At 40.7% G+C, this 21,172-nt stretch overlaps 1 protein-coding gene across 1 annotated transcript in view; it reads right to left on the reverse strand.

The window, feature by feature from the left end:
* The window catches only part of mdfic (MyoD family inhibitor domain containing), a 434,364-nt gene that overhangs the window by 218,442 nt on the left and 194,750 nt on the right, over nucleotides 1-21,172 (reverse strand). The gene's annotated exons all lie outside the window — the stretch shown is intronic.

Below are 21,172 nucleotides of genomic sequence, written 5' to 3' on the forward strand. Positions count from 1 at the left end.
CTTGTGGGCACTTTACCTTCACCGCCACTCTCGAGCGCCCCTATTGGACCGCCAAGGAATTGGTCAACAAACATTGAGCAGCATACAGCATCCAATTGCCAATATGTCAAATAAAAGTATCGATACTTGGCGGGAGCATATCGATAACCGCTCGGGTTGCAAAATATTGGGATATATCGCTGTATCGAGATATTGTCACACTCATAGCAGGGATGGTGTTCTTGGGATAGTACTCATCATTCTTCTTCCTCCAAACACGGTTAGTGGAATTATGACCAAAAAGTTCGATTTTTCTCTCATTTGACCACAAAACATACTCCCCTGACTCCTATGCATCATCCAAATGGTCATAGGCAAACTTAAGACGAGGCTTGAAATTTTGAAAGTTTAAGCAAGGGAACCTTCCGTGCCATGCATGATTTTAAACCATGACGTCTTAGTGTATTACCAACAGTAACCTTGAAAACGGTGGTCCCACCTCTTTTCAGGTCATTGACCAACTCCTGCCGTGTCGTTCTGGTCTGATTCCTCACCTACTGTATCTTAGGATCATTGAGACACCACGAGGCGATTGCTCCGTAGCCCATTCCAGCCTTGTGGAGGTGTACCATTTTCTCCCTGGTGACCTTGGACAGCTCTTTGGTCTCGGCCATGTTACAAGTTTGTCTTACAGATTGTATGGGGTGGACAGGTATCTTTAAGCATCTATCGACCTCAAACAGGTGAATCTGATTCAGGATCAAACGTAGAGGAGATAGACTTTTAATAGGTGGACTAACCGGTCTTTCAGGGTCAGACCGCTAGCTGATAGACAGGTGTTCAAATACTTATTTGCAGCTGTATCACACAAATAAATTGTTTTAAAAAAAACATGCATTGTGATTTCTGGAATTTTCTAGATTATCTCTCTCACAGTGGACATGCACCTACAGTGAAAAATGCCGACTCCTCCATGATTTCTAAGTGGGAGAGCTAGCAAAATAGCAGGGTGGTGGTCAAATACTTCATTTCTTCACTGTAACTACCCCAGCTACCTGATAAATATGCTTCCAAATGGCTTTAAGCAATACAAGTGTAGCATTGGAGCAATTTGATTGGACGCCTGTCACTTGGCCAAAAAGATCTGCAAAGTAAACTGAGGTATAACAATCTTTGAAAGGTCAAAAAGATATTTAGTGGCTTAAAAGACTGCCAAGAATACGCTGCCATCAATTCTCCCTTCTGCCCACTATTTTGCTCTATGGCGCCCCCTATCTTCTCTAATGCAGGAGAACCAGAGGAGGCTTTCATGGAGTAGAGATGTGTGCATCTCATGCCCACGCAAGGACGTAGGTATGGTCGCAACATTGGTAGGGACAATTTAACAGCATAACCTGCATGTACACTTTTTGCTCGGGATGGGACATTAAAGGGGAACTTTTAAGTAAGGTTGGCCAACCATGTTTTTGAATAATATCAATGGCTAAACAATTATAAGCATATTTTCATTATTTTTTTTAACGCAACCCTTCCAGATTCTTTGTTTAACCCGTAGCAACGCCCTTGACAACGAAAATGCTTTTCTTCGGCAATCTTCGGAAATTACGTCACACCTAGACGTGCGAGGGAAGTCCACCATAGAACAGTATTGTTTGTGGCATTGCTTCTCGGTAAGATGCCACAGCGGTGTGTGGCGATGTTTTGTTCTCGCTCAAACGAAAAGTTGTATGAGTGGCCAAAGGATAGCAGGGCACGTAAATGGACATCTTTCGTTCGCACGAAGCGAATGAATTTCACGCCATCATCGAGTAGTGTTTTCTGCTGCAAACACTTCGAAGATGCCTGCTTCCTTAACCGGTCTGCTTATGATCAAGGATTTGCCAAAAAGTAAGTGTGATTTTTGGATAGATGACTGATGACTTTGTCAAAGCATAGCTGCCTACTGTTGTGGAATTGAACAGTACAAGCTCTGAGAGCCGCTGACAGGTGACAGCTGAAAAATAGCGTGTTGGTTTAGCGTAGCCATTGAGTCAATCTCGCAGCGAATCAGCGAGCGCGCAGGTCACGCAGTGAATCATGGGAAATGTAGTCTCGGGACAACACTGAAGTGGTGCTTTGTAATCTGTTCGCTTGTGTGAAAAAACTACATTTCCTCACGCCATTAGACGCCAATTCCTGCCGAGAGCTGTGCCGAGCTGTGTTCTAACTTTTCCATAAGAACTGCTCCATGTGTTAATAAAGAGAAAAAGTTGTCAGCGCGTCGTGTGTTCCATACATTTGTAAACAAAAAGCTCATAACAAGACACTATGCACAATCCGTTTAAGAGACGCTGGAGTGGGAGGCGAGGAGGAAATCAGCGAGAAGCAAAACTTCGCGGTCGAATGTGGCGGCAGTCCGCTATTATTTTGTTTTCTTATTGTTGCCACAATAAAGTGGAAAAAGCCATCGAAGACTCATCTCCTTCTTTCCCCCCAACGTTTTTATATTATTATTTTATATGCACGAGATTTGCCGGATCTGCCAAAATGAACATGAAGTCTGATTTTTTTTTTTTTTAACAATGTCATCAGATAGACAAAAACATAAAATTATGTGCAAATGCCTGCATCTTCAAATCATAAAAATAATAACAGCTTATATCTTACCAATGTTGTAATCTCGATGGGTCTTGTATCCATTCCATGTCAGGTAGTCTAGGTACATTGTTTGCATTCTGATTAGCGTCTGGCTAATACATGTTAGATCCAACATAAAATTCCAAGCTCCTCCTCTTCCTCCAACTCTTCAAAAACTTGGATCTCCTCCCTTGCGCTCGGTCTATCGCTTATATCGCTGTTTGAATCATTGTTTGAAGGGCTTTGTTTGGCGGCCGTATGTATGGAGCTGCCAACGCTGTTTCCGGTGTGATGTATCACTTCCGGGTTCGTCCCCTTTCAGGCTCGAACTTCGGAAACGCGATTATTTTGTCAAATATACAACATATAAATTATGTTTTCATGCTTTATTTGGTGACAATGTTTAATTACTTTACTTGTGACCCTATTTGGCATGTGAAGAAATTAGTTCACACTACAGTTTTAATAAGACCAAACAGATTGGGTGAACGGGGGGCAGGGCTACATTTCTCATGAATATGAACCTAATTAATTGATATGCTAAATCAGGGGTCCTCATGACGTCGATCACGATCGACCGGTCGATCGCAACGCTAGTGTGGGTAGTTCGCCTGACCAACATATGAGATTATGCAGCACTCGTGTCTGTAAGCAGCTTCTTGCTAACGTTTTTCTGGTTCTATAGTTTCCAGCAGAGTTCACTACATTTCTCACAGTTTAATTAACGTTAACTCATTTGCTCCCAAAAACGTATGAATACGTTCTATTTTTAATAGTTTCAGTGTCCCAAAGACTTTAAAAAAATAAAAATAAAAAAAAAGACATCTCTGGCTTCTGATTCAATTGAGGTCCAAAGCACAAAGCTGAAAATCCATTTTAAAGCAATAAAACTGGCCACTGGAGGGCAGTAGCGCATTTGGTAGGACTTGCAACTAGAGCTGAAATGAATACTCGAGTTTAAAAACTGATCCGAGTAATTTTATTCACCTCGAGTAATCGTTTATTTTGACAGCTCTAAGCATCACGTTTTGCTCGGACTACTTTTAATGCGGGACAACGCGCTGATGTCACGTGCGTAGAGGAAGAAGCAAAAAAAAAAAAACTTACATCAGCCGACAGCCGCTATAAACGACGCCGACGTTGCTAAATACTAGCCCGCACGATGCTACGTTGATAGCAGGTAGCGTCTGATGAGTCTCAGAGAGATCACATGTATGTTGAACGAGATGCGAAATGACAGACTCGGCCGCGTCTGGGCAGCGTTAGTAAACAGCCGCCATCTTAAAGCAGTAGAGCGCTAAGCGCTAATAAAGAGCGCCAAGCGCTAATAAACAAGATTAACGTTACTGTCACTAGCTCACGTAATGTTAGCCCTGCGGAGGGCTAGGTTTCTATTAATTATGACCACTGTCGATGCGTGGCTAACGTGTTTTACATACAGGCTTTAACATAACATAGCGTTGTGGAGTGATGAGGGTGTAAAATAAAAACTCAATAATGCTAACTATCAATTTTAGCTCAGTAGTCATTGCTGAATAAAACACCAAGTGGCACTGGTCCCTAATGTGCTCCAATACAGCCTGTATCACACATTTATTTTGAACACTGCAAAAACTCAAAATCCTATCAGGACTTACAGTTTAGACTAACTTAAAACTTAACTAGAACTTAAAAATGGCTTGACACAGATAGAAATTCAATTGAAACACGTGGGAAAAAAATCCTAACTTTTAAGTGATGTGTGTTATCAAGCGTAACGGCATTTTTAGGTGTATATATATATATATATATATATATATATATATATATATATATAATAAGATCCAAAAGTTTTTGAGTGAAAGCAGTGAATTTGTCTTTTTTTTTTATTTTAGTTACATCTGAGATGCAATTGTTGGCTGTTTTCAACAATATACATCGAAAATAAAGACATTGAGTGACTGAAAATGCTTCAAGATTTGATGAAATGTCTTGTTTTCTCATGTATATTTATAATTGCTCGTCACCTAAAAATATATTTGTTTTATCCGATTACTCAATTAATCGATAGAATTTTCAGTCGATTACTCGATTACTAAAATATTCGATAGCTGCAGCCCTACTCGCAACCCTATTCAACGGCAACGAGAGGCCAAGCTGCAAAGCCGGGGCGCTGGCGGAAGACGACCGAATGGATGCCAGGCGGCGGACGACCGAGCAGAATAACCGGTAGGACGCCCGGGATGCCAGCCGCTGGACGACCGAGCAGAACGACCGGGACCACTAGATGCCGTTGAGCCAATTCTGCTCGCGAGCAGAGCCCACAGAGACTCAAAAAAATTCATCTTTTAGAGACAGGCAACGATGAGGGAATAGTTTAACCGGTGGCCGCGGCCACAATAGCGTCATCTTTCAGTTAGTTATGTGTAAATAAATTGTTACTTTGCTGTAAAAAGCTCTATTTGTCTTGTTGTTTGTGATATTTTGTAAAAGAAAAACATTATTCAGACGTTTGGGATGTAACCAATGTAAAAAATAGCTGTGTTAAAGTGCTTTCAAAAAAAGCTCAATTTCTCCATTTTTTCATCAGAAATTGGAAAATTGCTCAAACTAAGCTATTTTCTAATGCTGATTTCTAAAGAATGGAAAAGATATGAACTTACTTTTTTCCTGCTGAAAGACGAGAGTCTAATCTTTCTTTAGGTGGGTTCCATGTTTATATAGCAATAGAACAGAATTTTCTGTGGGCCTTGCAAAATCAGTCAAAATCCAGTAAAACGGCCGGGAGCGAAGGGCCTTGCTCCAGGGAAAATGGCTGGGAGTGAATGAGTTAACAGTAAAAAAAAAATAAAAAAAATAGTAGGACACATAACTCTAAGCAGCTACCTACTCGAGTTTTGCAGGTTAGCAAGTTCACACAGTTTAATGTTATGCTAACTCTGATACTCTGAAAAAATTCACTCAGACACTCGAAGGTGAAGGACGCATTTACTGGATCTAATCAACATAACGAGCACATTGCCACGATCGACAATGGACTATTGGGAAAATGAACAATCAGAGGGGATGGTTATCATAAAAAAAACGTAATAATTACGAAATCTGAATGTCAAAAATTGATATTCGATATTTTCTGCATCCAATATGGTATACTGGGGACTAGGGCTGGGCGATATGGCCTGAAGTGCGTATCATGATAAATTGAGCAGATTTACCTCGATAACGATAAATGACGATAAATTTGCCCAAGCGGACTGTTATATAATTTGAAAATTTGAATCAATGCATGGAATACAAATTAACCGTTTCTCGTTAAATTTATTTACCAGCTTTCAATTTAACAATTGCACATGCAGTCTAAACATTAAGTATTAAAAAAAATCTTGTAAACAATAAAAATTCTAGAGTGAACATTTATAACAGCTTGTATGACTTGAAAAATGTACAACATTATAAAAATCAATATGACGACTGTGCAAACATGTCATTCTAACACAAATGACTTGCAGCTTTAACAGTACACTTCAGACAAATTATTGGTAATGGCTGCTGTGACATAATTATTCAACACAAGTGTTTACGTCAAGGTTTCAGGTATTTTTTTCCAGAACACTTTTTAATACATGCACCCCCCCCCCACAGACACAACCAGATTAAAGCTGTATTGCTCTGATGCCAATGAAACATTTAAGATTTTATGATGGCAGAATAAAGCAAACACATACAGAAAAATAGCTGTGGCCATTAAACTGTCATATTATATATAGGCTTCACTGTTGGATTATACTTTATGCTGAGTGCTTTGCCATCATGAAAGCTTTCAGAGAAATCACACAGAGATACCAAATAACGCGACATAACGATTGCTACATGAAGTCCGTGCCCAGTCCACTCATTAATTTCAGCCGTTTCGACAAGGTTAGAGCCGCTATCCGACTCCATCACGTTCATTTGTACCGTTAGCCGCTAGCGTTAGCCTGTGGCTTGGCTAACAGAAGAAAGCACTGAAAGCATCCTCTCCTGAAATCGTGACAACCAGGGAGGACAGCGGGTGAAAGCCCGTCTGGAACCCGCCAAGAGTTTACTTAATGTCGGGTGAAAGTTTGGCGAAGCTAAATTAAGCCCGACTCCATCCCGTTTACTTGTAGCGTTAGCCGCTAGCGTTAGCCTACCGGGCTTCTGTTTGTTTGGCTTCCTGAAAACCACGTGACTCCATACGTAAGCACACTGTCTGCTTTCTTAAAGGGGAATGAACATAGCCGAACAACACAGAGTCAAAGCGGGATGAAAAGACTATATTTTCTTGTTTTATTAAATTACCGAATTTACCGACATGGTCAAAATTATGTCGGTCATCGTGAAGAATTTTGGTAATGGTAAATTTTCGGTTTACCGCCCTGCTCTACTGGGGACGGGTTTCAATAAGCTTCGGCTTCTACCGTCAGCCCTTTTCTTTTCGGGTTGAATTCATGCCTGAAAATCAATCAATCAATCAAATGAATAAATACATGTTGGATTTTCAGTAGCAAAATTAGTGGTGTGTTTCCCACCTCCACAACATTGGTGTCTTTTTACATTAACAGTGGCTACTGCCGGCCGAAAAAAAAACTTCTAATATCCCTGCTCTGCGGAGGAGGCGGCATGTTTTCAACATGTATTTCTGTCGGGGCGGTGTGAGTGTGCATGTGTCAGGGGTGGGTCAAGTCATCCGCCAATCAAACGTGCGTTCCTATGCAAACCTACGTCCTTGTGCCCACCTAACAAGGGAAAAACTCTCGATGGACACACTGCTCTGTTGACGCACCTCCTGTTGCATCATGGGTGGTAAGAAGGCACAACTATTCTTCATCCTCCTTGTTCCTCTTCCTCCCCTTGAGCTCAAGCAGCGGAACAATAGCGAGCGATTCCGACTGCGACCTACTCTAGATGGAGTGGGGTCGTGCAAAACAGACAATGACCTTTAAAAGACAATATGCTAATAAATAGCTGTGGCGAGGGCCGAGGCACTCCACACAAAGGGACCTTGGGAAACCGGCAGGGTTTTAATCAGGTGCGGCTCTTTTTAAAAAGAGCCCGTGGCCACATAATTGATCCCAAAAGGTAGGTCCTCCCGCAGAACCTTGGGATGGCGTTCCGTTACTATAAAGAACTAATGGTGTTCTTTGTTTTGCTCTCTAGGAGGATGGAAGAGGGGGCGAGGGGATTTAAATCTACTATAGGTTCCCATTCTCCAAAGGCCACAAATGGTGAGCATTTTAATGATGTAAATGTTTTGATGTCTGACACCTACTGAATATGGAAAAAAAGGGGGTTAGTGTGTATTTAGCCCCTCCAGTGACGATGCATAGGCAAACAGCCCGGACAAGATAAAAAGACAAAGGGGGGGGGGGGGGGGTCATTGAATCAGTGTTAATACGGACACGCTTGGAAATAATTTTATGTAAGTGAGCATGTGCTTTCATTGGTTAAATCTGCCTTGAGATGTCAGGAAAAACTCCCATGTGTTAGAATTATATTATACTCAGTCCCTCTAATTATTAGTCGTGGGCCCACTTGTTGGAGAAACCAAATGGGAGGATCATTCCAGAATTGCAATAACTAATCATCATTCGTGAAACGTGTGTCCCACAACATGGACGCAACCCGGTTACCGTAACTCTTTTAGCACAGGAGAAGAAAGCAATAAATCACATCATACGCGTTGATATCATCAGGTAGAATTCTAAAAGAATGGATCAAATTAATGTCGAGCTAAGAAGCTAGCTTCTATTGACAAAATGCTGACATTAGTTTGGATTTGCAACCTTGTTACTGTGGCTATGCTACATATTGTCAATAGCAAATAAATCATAGCATGAAAATGACACCATTTGGACAAATACAGTGGGGGATATAAGTATTTAGTCAACCACCAATTGTGCAAGTTCTCCTACTTGAAAAGATTAGAGAGGCCTGTAATTGCCAACATGGGTAAACTTCAACCATGAGAGAAAGAATGTGGGAAAAAAAACCTGAAAATCACATTGTTTGATTTTTAAAGAATTTCTTTCCAAATTAGAGAGGAGAATAATTATTTGGTCACCTACGAACAAGCAAGATTTCTGGCTGTCAAAGAGGTCTAACGCGATCTAGCGAGGCTCCACTCGTTACTTGAATTAATGGCACCTGTTTTAACTCATTATCGGTATAAAAGACACCTGTCCACAACCTCAGTCAGCCACACTCCAAACTCAACCAGACGCTTTCTGTGGCTGCAGATCACTCTGGCACATCGATCAGAACTAATCTTGGCCCATTCTTCTCTACAAAACTGCTGTAGTTCAGTCAGATTCCTGGGATGTGTGGCATGAATCTTCAGGTCAATCCACAGCATCTCAATGGGCATCAAGTCTGGATTTTGACTTGGCCACTCCAAAACGTGTCTTTTGTTCTTCAGAAACCATTCTGAAGTTGATTTACTTCTGTGTTTTGGATCATTGTCGTGTTGCAGCATCCATCCTATTTTTAGCTTCAACTGTCTGACAGACGGCCTCAGGTTTTCCTGCAAAACATCCTGATAAACTTTTGAATTCATTCTTTCATGAATGATTGCAAGTTGTCCAGGCCCTGAGGTAGCAAAACAGCCCCAAATCATGATGCTCCCTCCACCATGCTTAACGGTGTTGATGTTGTGAGCTGTTCCATTTTTTCTCAACACATGACGCTGTGTGTCATTCCCAAACAATTCAACTTTGGTTCATCAGTCCAAAAAATGTTTTTGCCAAAACTTCGTTGGAGTGTCCAATTGCTTTTTTGCGAACATTAAACGAGCAACAGTTTAGTTTTTTTAGACAGCAGTCGCTTCCTCCGTGTAGTCCTCTCATGAACACCATTCTCGCGCCATAGTTTTACATATAGTTGATGTGTGAGATATTGGACTGTGCCAGTGATTTCTGTATGTCTTGAGCAGAAACTCTACTCTAGTGGTGGACAGCCACTCCTTGGGAGAGAAGCAACAGTGCCAAACTCTCTCCATTTGTAGAAAATTTCTCTGACTGTCGATTGATGAACATCCACTTTTAGAGATGGTTTTGTATCCTTTCCCAGCTTTATATAAATTAGCTTGATCGCAGGTCTTCAGACAGACTTTTGACCGAGCCATGATGTAAGTCAAACAATGCTTCTCATCAGGACATTTCTTACCAGGTGTGTGTTTTATAGTTGGGACGGCAGCTTCAAAACCACTCATCAGTGATTGGGAACACACCTAACTTAAAATATTGGGTAAAAATTGGTTTACATTGCTCTTTAAGTCTCCTGAGGCAGAGGGTTCACTTACTCATCCTGTCATTGTTTGCATGCTATCCTCATTAAAACGTGAAAACCTTTAAATGTTTGGGTGGTTTTAGTTAAAGCAGACACTGTATTTTCATCTGTTTGATTTTGAAAAAGATCAGATCACATTTGATTGTAATTTTATGCAGAAATGTGACAAGTTCCAAAAGGTTCAGATACTATTTTATACCACTGTAATAATGTGTAAATAATTTCATAAGTCGCACTCCCGACCTAACTGTGCAAAAAAACTTACTTATAGTCCGAAAAATACGGTAATAATTTTCCTTTCCAGCACTACCATTGATTCCGAGATGGGCATGTGATAAACGAGTAAGGCGCTCTCGGACGGGCGCGACGGCTGCCAACGATCTGGACGGCGGTTGTCAAAGCGACCACAACGTAAACACACGTGAACCTTTTGGCAAGGAGAAAACACGTCTTGGCTAAACTGTGGTCTACGCTGATTACAGGTCTGTAAATGCTGCCGATTCCATCAGAGCAAAACATGACAAGTAGGCAGGATCATCTGACTCGCAGCTGTCAGGTGAAACCGCAAAAGACCGCTCCTGGCGCACTGGCCTATTTCGAAGTCGGTCTGCTTTCCAGTATTTAGCTTCAAAGTCCAAACAAAAGAGCTTCTCGAGTTCCCGACTCTGATACAAGCGCCTCATGCAACTGACTTCGGTAAACTTGGAAGGGGGGAAAAAACAATTATGTACTGTGGTTTTAAATGCCTTGAACAGAGGGAGTGGAAAATAAATCAAGTAATTGCGTTACACTTTCCAACGCTGCACGGAGATCATCTTTCCCAGCTGGGTAAACACATCACACGCGGCGCAAACATCACGTTAAATTTGAAATATAACACCGACTGAAGCGAGATAGTTACATTTACTCCTAAGTAGCAACAACACAAACAAAGCAAGATGAAGGACACTTGAGAAGTTCAGAACTGATAAATGTTCAGGTTTCTACAAGTATTGGCAAATCTCATTTCATGCTTTTTAATGCCCATGCCCAACTGCAGATAGTTTCACACACACAAACTAAGTACAGTTGTTCGATAACTCCAGAAATCTAATAAAATAATGGACTTAACATATTATGGCTAACTGCATTGTGGTTCCCCACTGCATACTTTAATAATGATAAATGTAACAACTTCAATGTTTTCGAAGTTTGTATATACCGTAATTTTCGGACTATAAGCCGCTACTTTTTTCCTTCATTTTGATACCAGTGGCTTATAATCCAGTGCGGCTTATATGTTGATTTATTTGAGTTAATAGGTAACACTTTATGTGACAGCGGCATCATAAGACTGTCATAAGACAGTCATAATTATGACATGATACTATCATGAGCATTACTGAATGCTTATGTAATTAAGTGTCATCCGGGAAATTATGTCATTAGCTTCATTTATTTCCAGCTTGAATTTTTACAGCCATTCAAAAGTGAAATCTTTTGCCGGATAACACTAAATGACATGTTATAAGCCTTTATTAATGCTCAGGACAGTGTCATGTCAATAATTATGATTGTCTAATGACAGTCTTATGTCGCCACTGTCAAATAAAGTGTTAGCAAATACCATCACTAACAATTGATGAAAAAACTGGAACAGTAACTGATGAAATAATTAGCACAGAACATGAATTTTGATTAAAATATACATCTGTACAATGCAATGCATGCTAGGAGGCATGTTGGATGACAACAGTGTTTACAGCAGGTGGCAGCAGAGGTTGCCTGTCTCCACCAAGGGAGCAGTGATGGCCAAATGAAGCTTCTTGAAGGAATGAAGCTTTGCAGCCAATTGGTTCAAAGATTCATGGTGGTTCATTTCGTCTTATGACAGTCGTATGATGCCGCCGTCAAATAAAGTGTGACCGGTTAATATTTCTTGGTGTAAATATCGCATAAATTAGTGAGGATAGCTGCGGCTTATAGTCCATTGCGGCTTATCTATGGACAAATGCCATTTTCGGGCCAACTTTCGTGGGCTGCGGCTTATAGTCGGGTGCGCCTTATAGTGCGAAAATTAGGGTATATATATATATATATATATATATATATATATATATATATATATATATATATATATATTTACAGATATGCAAGAAAAGCGCTATATAAGTATAACACCATTTACCATCTGTAAAAAAATAAGAGAACAACTTCAACTAAGTTATGGAAAAAGTGCCGATATTGTACCACTATATTTTTTGTTGAAATCAAAATGTTGTTATTATTCGATATCATTTTAAAATGTGTTTATTGGCCAATATTATCGAGTAGCAGATGGTATTGGCTCTCTCATCCCGTAAAGATCTTATGTTCTCTTATCCCAGCTACCCAATAATATAGGGCAACTCAAATAATGTAAAAAAAAAAATAAATAAATAATCCATTTAATGACCCATTCTGTGCATCATTTTGTATGAAATCCTATTAAATGGTTCACATCTTATCTACATGATAGGGATTTTTCTTTTTTTGTGTGTGTCTATCGGAAACCATGAGTCGGAACGAACCAAAATCACATCTGGGGTTCCTCAAGGGTCCGTTCTCCGCCCACTTTTATTTAACTCAGATCATAGAAAAATATGACATCTCCTATCAAACTAATGCAGATGACACCCAACTCTACAATTCTGTGAAACACTTTATTTGACAGTGGCGCCATAAGACTGTCATTAGACAATCATAATTATGACATGACACTGCCATGAGCATTAATGAATGCTTATCACAGACGTCATTGAGTGTGATCTGGCAAATTATCTTACTTGTGAATGGATGTAAAACATCCAAGCTGGACATAAATGTAGTTCCTGACATTATTTGCCGGATGACACTTAATGACATCTGTCATCAGCATTCAGTAATACCCATGATAGTGTCATGCCAAAATTATGACGGTCCTATGACAGTTTTATGACGCCGCTGTCAAAAAAAGTGTTACCAAATCCCATAACTAGCAAATTAATGAAACAACTGGCACAGTAACTGAAGAAATAATTCACACAGAACATTAATTTTGATTGTTGTTTACATCTGTAGCACAGCAATGCAAGCTAGGAGGCATGTTGGATGAAAACAGTATCTATTAACCCAAACAAATAAACAAATAAGCTGCACTGGACTATAAGCTGCAGGATTCAAAACGAAGACAAAATGTAGCGACTTATTGTCCGAAAATTACGGTAATGGGTTTGCACCAAAATTGACTTGTTTGACCCTTATGAAGCATCTCAACCCCTGAGGTCGTCTGGAACCGCTACTAGAGATGTCCCGATCCGATATTTGGATCGGATTGGACGCCGATATGGGCAAAAAAATGCGCATCGGTATCGGATCGGCCAACACGGAAAACTCCAGACTTCCGATCCAGTTTTCTTGAAAGTCCGGTCCGGGTTTTCCAGTGCACCGATTTACATAATCCATTCCAGTTTTTGCTTCGGTTTCCCTAAAATCCGGTCCGCATTTTACGGCACACCTTCAACAAACTACATTACCGTCTCCCAGTTTACCGAGAGACTTTATCGGTAAAAATGTCAGCTGTGTGGGATCATTTCACCTTATAGGACGACAAAGACGAAGAGGCGATGTGCAACATATGCCACAATAAAGTCAAGCGTAGTGGTAAAGCTGTAAGAAGTTTTAATACAACCAACCTAATCAAGCATTTAGCGAAATACCACCACAAACAATATAAGGAGTATGTTCAGAAAACCGAAGACAAAAAGAAAGGTCCTACGCAACTAACACTGGCAGAAACTTTTGCTATGCGTGACAAACTGGCACTCGACAGTCCCAAAGCCCAGGGAATAACAAGAGTCATTGCCGAAGAATTCATTCTGGATGACGAGCCATTATCTCTCGTGAGTAAAGACGCACCATCCAACACTTAGAACCACGGTACAACATGCCCAGCCGTCATTACATCCTTGAGCGATTCGGCCATGGAAGATTCGAGAACGATTCACAAACATCCAAATTCCTATTATTGAAATATGTCAAGTAAAGCGGAACTAATACACAGCGCGGTCTTCGGGACGCAATGAGAAACTGACCGCATTGCGTCCCGAGAGTAAACATCATGCTTGTCATAGACCCGGGTAATACCAATGCTCAACTCACGGCTTTAGCTCAACTCATGCCGCTGGATAAAAAACACAAGAATACCTGACTGCTGCTGACAGCCGCTACAAACTACGTCAACGTCGTTTTACTGGAGATAATAGATATCATATGTATATAGAACGAGATGCTAGATGCGTTTGTAAACAGCCGCCATCTTAAAGCAGAAGACTTCCCTGGTAGGCTGTTGTGAACCTTCCATGCGAACCTAATTAACTTTTTATCTAAAGGCAAGGCAAGGCAAATTTATTTATATAGCACAATTCAACACAAGGCAATTCAAAGTGCTTTACTCCTAAATCGGCAAAATCTTGACTTGAATCTATCTTCAAAACAGTTGTAAAACTTTCACATGTCGAAAGTAGACAGAAGGGAAATTATGGAATAACGGGAGCAATTTTAACAACTTTAACAGTTGATTCGCAAAATTAAATGAATTGAATGTAGTTTAAAGCTGCTGATACAGAATGGGGACTTGAGTATTTTATTTACTGTTTTAAAATGTTAACTTGATACTGAAATAGTCGTTAATTTAAACCTGAGAGGCTTTTTATACAATTTTTGTAACTAATGCACGAAACATTAAAAGCATCTAATAGTTTGGGGGGTTTGTGGGATTTTCCACTGAGGTTGTTGGTGTGTTTTACTTTTTTAAGACAGTTTATAATATTATTTGCACGTTTTACTGACTGACTATGCCATTTCTGTTTGATATTTATAATGTTTTGTGTTTGTCACTGAACAAACAGGTCAGTTTCTTGTTACCAACCGTTGTGTGTTATTCAAACTCACCTAATTCAGCTGGCTAGTTGTTATCAAGAGTACAAAACCCTTTTCAAAATGAGTCTGACAACTAAGTAAGGATGCTAAATAACTTTAATACATGCTCAGATAGGCCGGTATCGGCCAGTATCGGTATCGGATCGGAAGTGCAAAACAATTTCGGTATCGGATCGTAAGTGCAAAAACCTGAATCGGGAAATCCCTAACCTCTACTATGCTCCTCAACTCTGGAACAAGTTACCTGAAGGTCTGAAGTGTGCTCATACTGTTAGCTCCTTTACATCAAGGCTAAAAATGCGATTGTTTGTGAAACTTGTGATGTAAAGCACTTTGGATTACCTTGTGTTGAATTGTGCCATACAAATAAATTAGCCTTGCTTTGCCCAATTCAATGCAACCAATACTTGTCAATACAACTGCAAACAACGATTACGTTCCAGGTTAAAATATAAACACGTGATTAATTATCACGACAGTATCTCTGTCAGATTACTCGTGTTGCCTTTAATTGTCAAATTGAAAATCCAAGGACAGAGCCCGCTTCCATCATGCTAACCTTCCCTCCAAACCGCCCTATCAAATCCCATCACTAAACTTAATTGTTCAATATGAAGCCAAAGCATCGGAGGTAATTCAAATGTCTTTCTGCGATGGATATGTGCAATTGTTCTCTTTCCCCCATTCTAATTTAATGCCACGCGGGGAAGGTGATTGGCTCTGTGTTGCCACTGCCGTCAAGCGGGGTCAGAAGCGCCATCAAGCGCTGTAATTGAGTAGTTAGCAGCAATTTTCTCCCCTAATTTCCATCTGCGGAATCCGGGGCCGGCATGGCAAATAGCACATTACACCGCCGCGATTGTGGCAAAGTGTAATAACATTGTTTCCACAGTTTGAAAACTTCTCCTGAACAAATTAGAATCACACACGCACACCCAAAAAGAAAAAAAACATCTCGCATCTTTGATCGCACACACGAACCGCATAGAATTTAGAACGCGGTGTCGCGCTATTAACATATAGATAATTAGCTGCTGCCATCCTGCCCCGCCCTAATCTCCCTGACAAAGCCCTTTGACGAGCGCTATCACAAACAGCATGTTGACGCCGCCGCTCTTTGGAGGCCATCTTGTTTGGCTTATTCGCCGTGACACGCTTCTATCGGAGGAAGATGAAGGAGGCAGAGGATTTATGAGGGCGTAATCCACGAGCGGCGCCGCTCGTTGTGTATGTTCTGGGAGAGGAGGCCCAGGCGGAGCAGTAAACTAATGGAGCGGGCGGCGCGCTAACTCCGACTGGGAGAATTATGACCATCTTAAAGCAGTTTCAGGGACAAAGATGAATATAAAATTAGGATTCGGACCACTAATGGCTGCTTTATTGCACGACAGGAGCTCATATGTCAAAGCAACTCTCTTCCAAATTAAAAAAAAAAAGCATGCTTTTATGAAAATAGGAGTTTCCTCTAACATCATGTCCCCCCTACCACCTTATTCTATTTTTTAATTACTCGCAAGCACTACATCAAAAATTGAAGTAATAATACTTGTAATTTAATCACTTTTCCCCACCTCTCGTATCTTAATGTGTGTTTCATTCATTATTGATCAGATGCTGCTGATGTGCTCATGACAAGCATCAGAGCAGGCTCGGTGATTCAAGGTTTTCATTTCTGAGCGTCCAAACAAAAGATAATTAACATGTTCGCAGCCCCCCAGCCTGACGTCACTTCCATCCGCTCAAGGTTCAGCGCATCCCCGCTTCACGCCGTGTTGCTCGCCGCTGGTCAAACAACATAATTACTCAGGACCGGCAGAAGACGCCGAGGAGGAGGAGGGGACTTAATTTATCCACCTATGTCTCAGTTCTCATCTTTCAAACTATCTGCTCATCTCAGGCTTCATGTCGTCTGTCTTGAGATGAATACCCATACAAAAAAAAAGAAAAACCCTGCAGGTTGAAGGTTCTTTAAATGAAAGGGAAAACATGACAAAATGCTTTAGCTGTGTATAACCAATCAACTACATCTGACGAAGACATAACATCAGGTTCACTAGTCAAAATGAGAAGGATATTTATGACTCGATGAACACAATTCTACAACAAATTGATGATTGGGTTTCATGCACATGCGTGGAGACAAAGAGAGAGCAAGGCAGCACGAAAGTAATCTTTGGCTATTTTATGTATCAGATGATAAAGTGGGGCAAATAAGTATTTAGTCAACCACCAATTGTGCAAGTTCTCCTACTTGAAAAGATTAGAGAGGTCTGTAATTGTCAACATGGGTAAACCTCAACCATGAAAAAAAAAAAAAAAAAAAAACAGAAAATCACATTGTTTGATTATAAAGAATTTATTTCCAAATTAGAGTGGAAAATAAGTATTTGGTCACCTACAAACAAGCAAGATTTCTGGCTGTCAAAGAGGTCTAACTTCTTCTAACGAGGTCTAATGAGGCTCCACTCGTTACAGTGGGGATAACAAGTATTTCATACACTCCAATTAGGGTTGTTCTGATCATGTTTTTTGCTCCTGATCGTTTTAGTTTGAGTATCTGCCGATCCTGATATTTCCCGATCCGATTGCTTTTTTTTTTGCTCCCGATTCAATTCCAATCATTTCCGATAATTTTTCCCGATCATATACATTTTGGCAATGCATTAAGAAAAAAATGAATACATGAGTACATAAGTACTGTATTTGTTTATTATGACAATAAATCCTCAAGATGGCATTTACATGACTAACATTCTTTCTGTGAGGGAGATCCACGGATAGAAAGACTTGTGACTTTGTATATTGTGACTAAATATTGCCATCTAGTGTATTTGTTGAGCTTTCAGTAAATGATACTGAAGGCCATGCCCAATGCATGATGGGAAGTGGAACCATGACAAGTGAAACCACGACCGTGCGTAGTGCTACCAATTCATATATCTTCTCTGCGATGAGATATAATTCAAGGTGTTAAGAAAAAGCTCAATTGTTACCTTGCTTCCCCACATTGCTTCCCATGATATTTCTAATCATAGGGAGAGCCAATTAAAATAAGGCTCTAAAGGCTGCCAAAATCCACTCTACTCATTATACGCTGCCGTTTAGCTCTCTATATTGGCAAAATGGCGCCATTACAGATGGAGCGTGACAATGCGTGAGTGGGTCGTGCAGCGCATGCGTTAATTGCGTTGAATATTTTAACGTGATACATTTTTTAAAAAATTAATTTCTGCCGTTATTGGGATAAATTTGAAAACCCTTCCTTAAGACTAAACTAAAGACTCTGGATAAGTGTAACATATTATGTCTGTAACGTTAAATACTATTAGGAAACGATTTAATTAAAAAAAAATATATATATATTAAAAAAAAGCATGGCCGATATTTTTTTGCTGATTCCGATACTTTGAAAATGACGTGATCGGACCCGATCGATCGGGACGTCTCTATTGCCAATGGGAAAACCCCATATCCCCACTGTACCTGTATTAATGACACCTGTTTTAACTCATTATCGGGATAAAAGACACCTGTCCACAACCTCAGTCAGTCACAATCCAAACTCCACTATGGCCAAGACCAAAGAGCTGTCGAAGGACACCAGAGACAAAATTGTAGACCTGCACCAGGCTGGGAAGACTGAATCTGCAATAGGTAAAACGCTTGGTGTAAAGAAATCAACTGTGGGAGCAATTAAGAGAAAATGGAAGACATACAAGACAACTGATAATCTCCCTCGATCTGGGGCTCCATGCAAGATCTCACCCTGTGGCGTCAAAATGATAACAAGAACGGTGATCCCAGAACCGCACGGTGCGACCTAGTGAATGACCTACATAGAGCTGGGACCACAGTAACAAAAGCGACTATCAGTAACACGATGTGCTGCCAGGGACTCAAATCCTGCACTGCCAGACGTGTCCCCTTGCTGAAGAAAGTACACGTCCAGGCCCGTCTGCGGTTCGCTAGAGAGCATTTGGATGATCCGTAAGAGGACTGGGAGAATGTGTTATGGTTAGATGAAACCAAAATAGAACTTTTTGATAGAGACACAGGTTCTCGTGTTTGGAGGCGAAAGAATACTGAATTGCATCCGAAGAACACCATACCCACTGTGAAGCATGGGGGTGGAAACATCATGCTTTGGGGCTGTTTTTCTGCAAAGGGACCAGGACGACTGATCTGTGTAAAGGAAAGGATGAATGGGGCCATGTATCGAGAGATTTTGAGAAAATTTCCTTCAATCAGCAAGGGCATTGAAGATGAGACGTGGCTGGGTCTTTCAGCATGACAATGATCCCAAACAAAGCCAGGGCGACAAAGGAGTGGCTTCGTTAGAAGCATTTCAAGGTTCTGGAGTGGCCTAGCCAGTCTCCAGATCTCAACCCCACTGAAAATCTGTGGAGGGAGTTGAAAGTCCATGTTCCAACAACAGCCCCAAAACATCATTGCTCAAGAGGAGATCTGCATGGAGGAATGGGCCAAAATACCAGCAACAGTGTGTGAAAATCTTGTGAAGAGTTACAGAAAACGTTTGATGTGATTTTCTGTTTGGTTTTTTTCCCACATTCTGTCTCTCATGGTTGAGGTTTACCCATGTTGACAATTACAGGTCCCTCTAATATTTTCAAGTAGGAGAACTTGCACAATAAGTGGTTGACTAAATACTTATTTGCCCCACTGTATGTAGGAATATTAAAAAACAACTGTTCGCCATTTAAATTTATATTTATTTTTTTAAACCTGTCCACATAGTCTGAACAGTTTTAATGCATCACATGGGAGTTTGATATTCTTCCATTTAGGGCTGCAGCTACAGTGCCTTGCAAAAGTATTCGGCCCCCTTGAACCTTGCAACCTTTCGCCACATTTCAGGCTTCAAACATAAAGATATAAAATTTTAATTTTTTGTCAAGAATCAACAACAAGTGGGACACAATCGTGAAGTGGAACAAAATTTATTGGATAATTTAAACTTTTTTAACAAATAAAAATCTGAAAAGTGGGGCGTGCAATATTATTCGGCCCCCTTGCGTTAATACTTTGTAGCGCCACCTTTTGCTCCAATTACAGCTGCAAGTCGCTTGGGGTATGTTTCTATCAGTTTTGCACATCGAGAGACTGACATTCTTGCCCATTCTTCCTTGCAAAACAGCTCGAGCTCAGTGAGGTTGGATAGAGAGTGTTTGTGAACAGCAGTCTTCAGCTCTTTCCACAGATTCTCCATTGGATTCAGGTCTGATCTTTGACTTGGCCATTCTAACACCTGGATACGTTTATTTTTGAACCATTCCATTGTAGATTTGGCTTTATGTTTTGGATCATTGTCCTGTTGGAAGATAAATCTCCGTCCCAGTCTCAGGTCTTGTGCAGATACCAACAGGTTTTCTTCCAGAATGTTCCTGTATTTGGCTGCATCCATCTTCCCGTCAATTTTAACCATCTTCCCTGTCCCTGCTGAAGAAAAGCAGGCCCAAACCATGATGCTGCCACCGCCATATTCGACAGTGGGGATGGTGTGTTCAGGGTGATGAGCTGTGTTGCTTTTACGCCAAACATATCGTTTTGCATTATGGCCAAAAAGTTCAATTTTGGTTTCATCTGACCAGAGCACCTTCTTCCACATGTTTGGTGTGTCTCCCAGGTGGCTTGTGGCAAACTTTAAACGAGACTTTTTATGGATATCTTTGAGAAATGGCTTTCTTCTTGCCACTCTTCCATAAAGGCCAGATTTGTGCAGTGTACGACTGATTGTTGTCCTATGGACAGACTCTCCCACCTCAGCTGTAGATCTCTGCAGTTCATCCAGAGTGATCATGGGCCTCTTGGCTGCATCTCTAATCAGTTTTCTTCTTGTTTGAGAAGAAAGTTTGGGAGGACGGCCGGGTCTTGGTAGATTTGCAGTGGTCTGATGCTCCTTCCATTTCAATATGATGGCTTGCACAGTGCTCCTTGAGATGTTTAAAGCTTGGGAAATCTTTTTGTATCCAAATCCGGCTTTAAACTTCTCCACAACAGTATCTCGGACCTGCCTGGTGTGTTCCTTGGTTTTCATAATGCTCTTTGCACTTTAAACAGAACCCTGAGCCTATCACAGAGCAGGTGCATTTATACGGAGACTTGATTACACACAGGTGGATTCTATTTATCATCATCGGTCATTTAGGACAACATTGGATCATTCAGAGATCCTCACTGAACTTCTGGAGTGAGTTTGCTGCACTGAAAGTAAAGGGGCCGAATAATATTGCACGCCCCACTTTTCAGTTTTTTATTTGTTAAAAAAGTTCAAATTATCCAATAAATGTTGTTCCACTTCACGATTGTGTCCCACTTGTTGTTGATTCTTGACAAA

The sequence above is a fragment of the Corythoichthys intestinalis genome, chromosome 13, assembly GCF_030265065.1.
Source record: "Corythoichthys intestinalis isolate RoL2023-P3 chromosome 13, ASM3026506v1, whole genome shotgun sequence".
NCBI lineage: Eukaryota > Metazoa > Chordata > Actinopteri > Syngnathiformes > Syngnathidae > Corythoichthys > Corythoichthys intestinalis.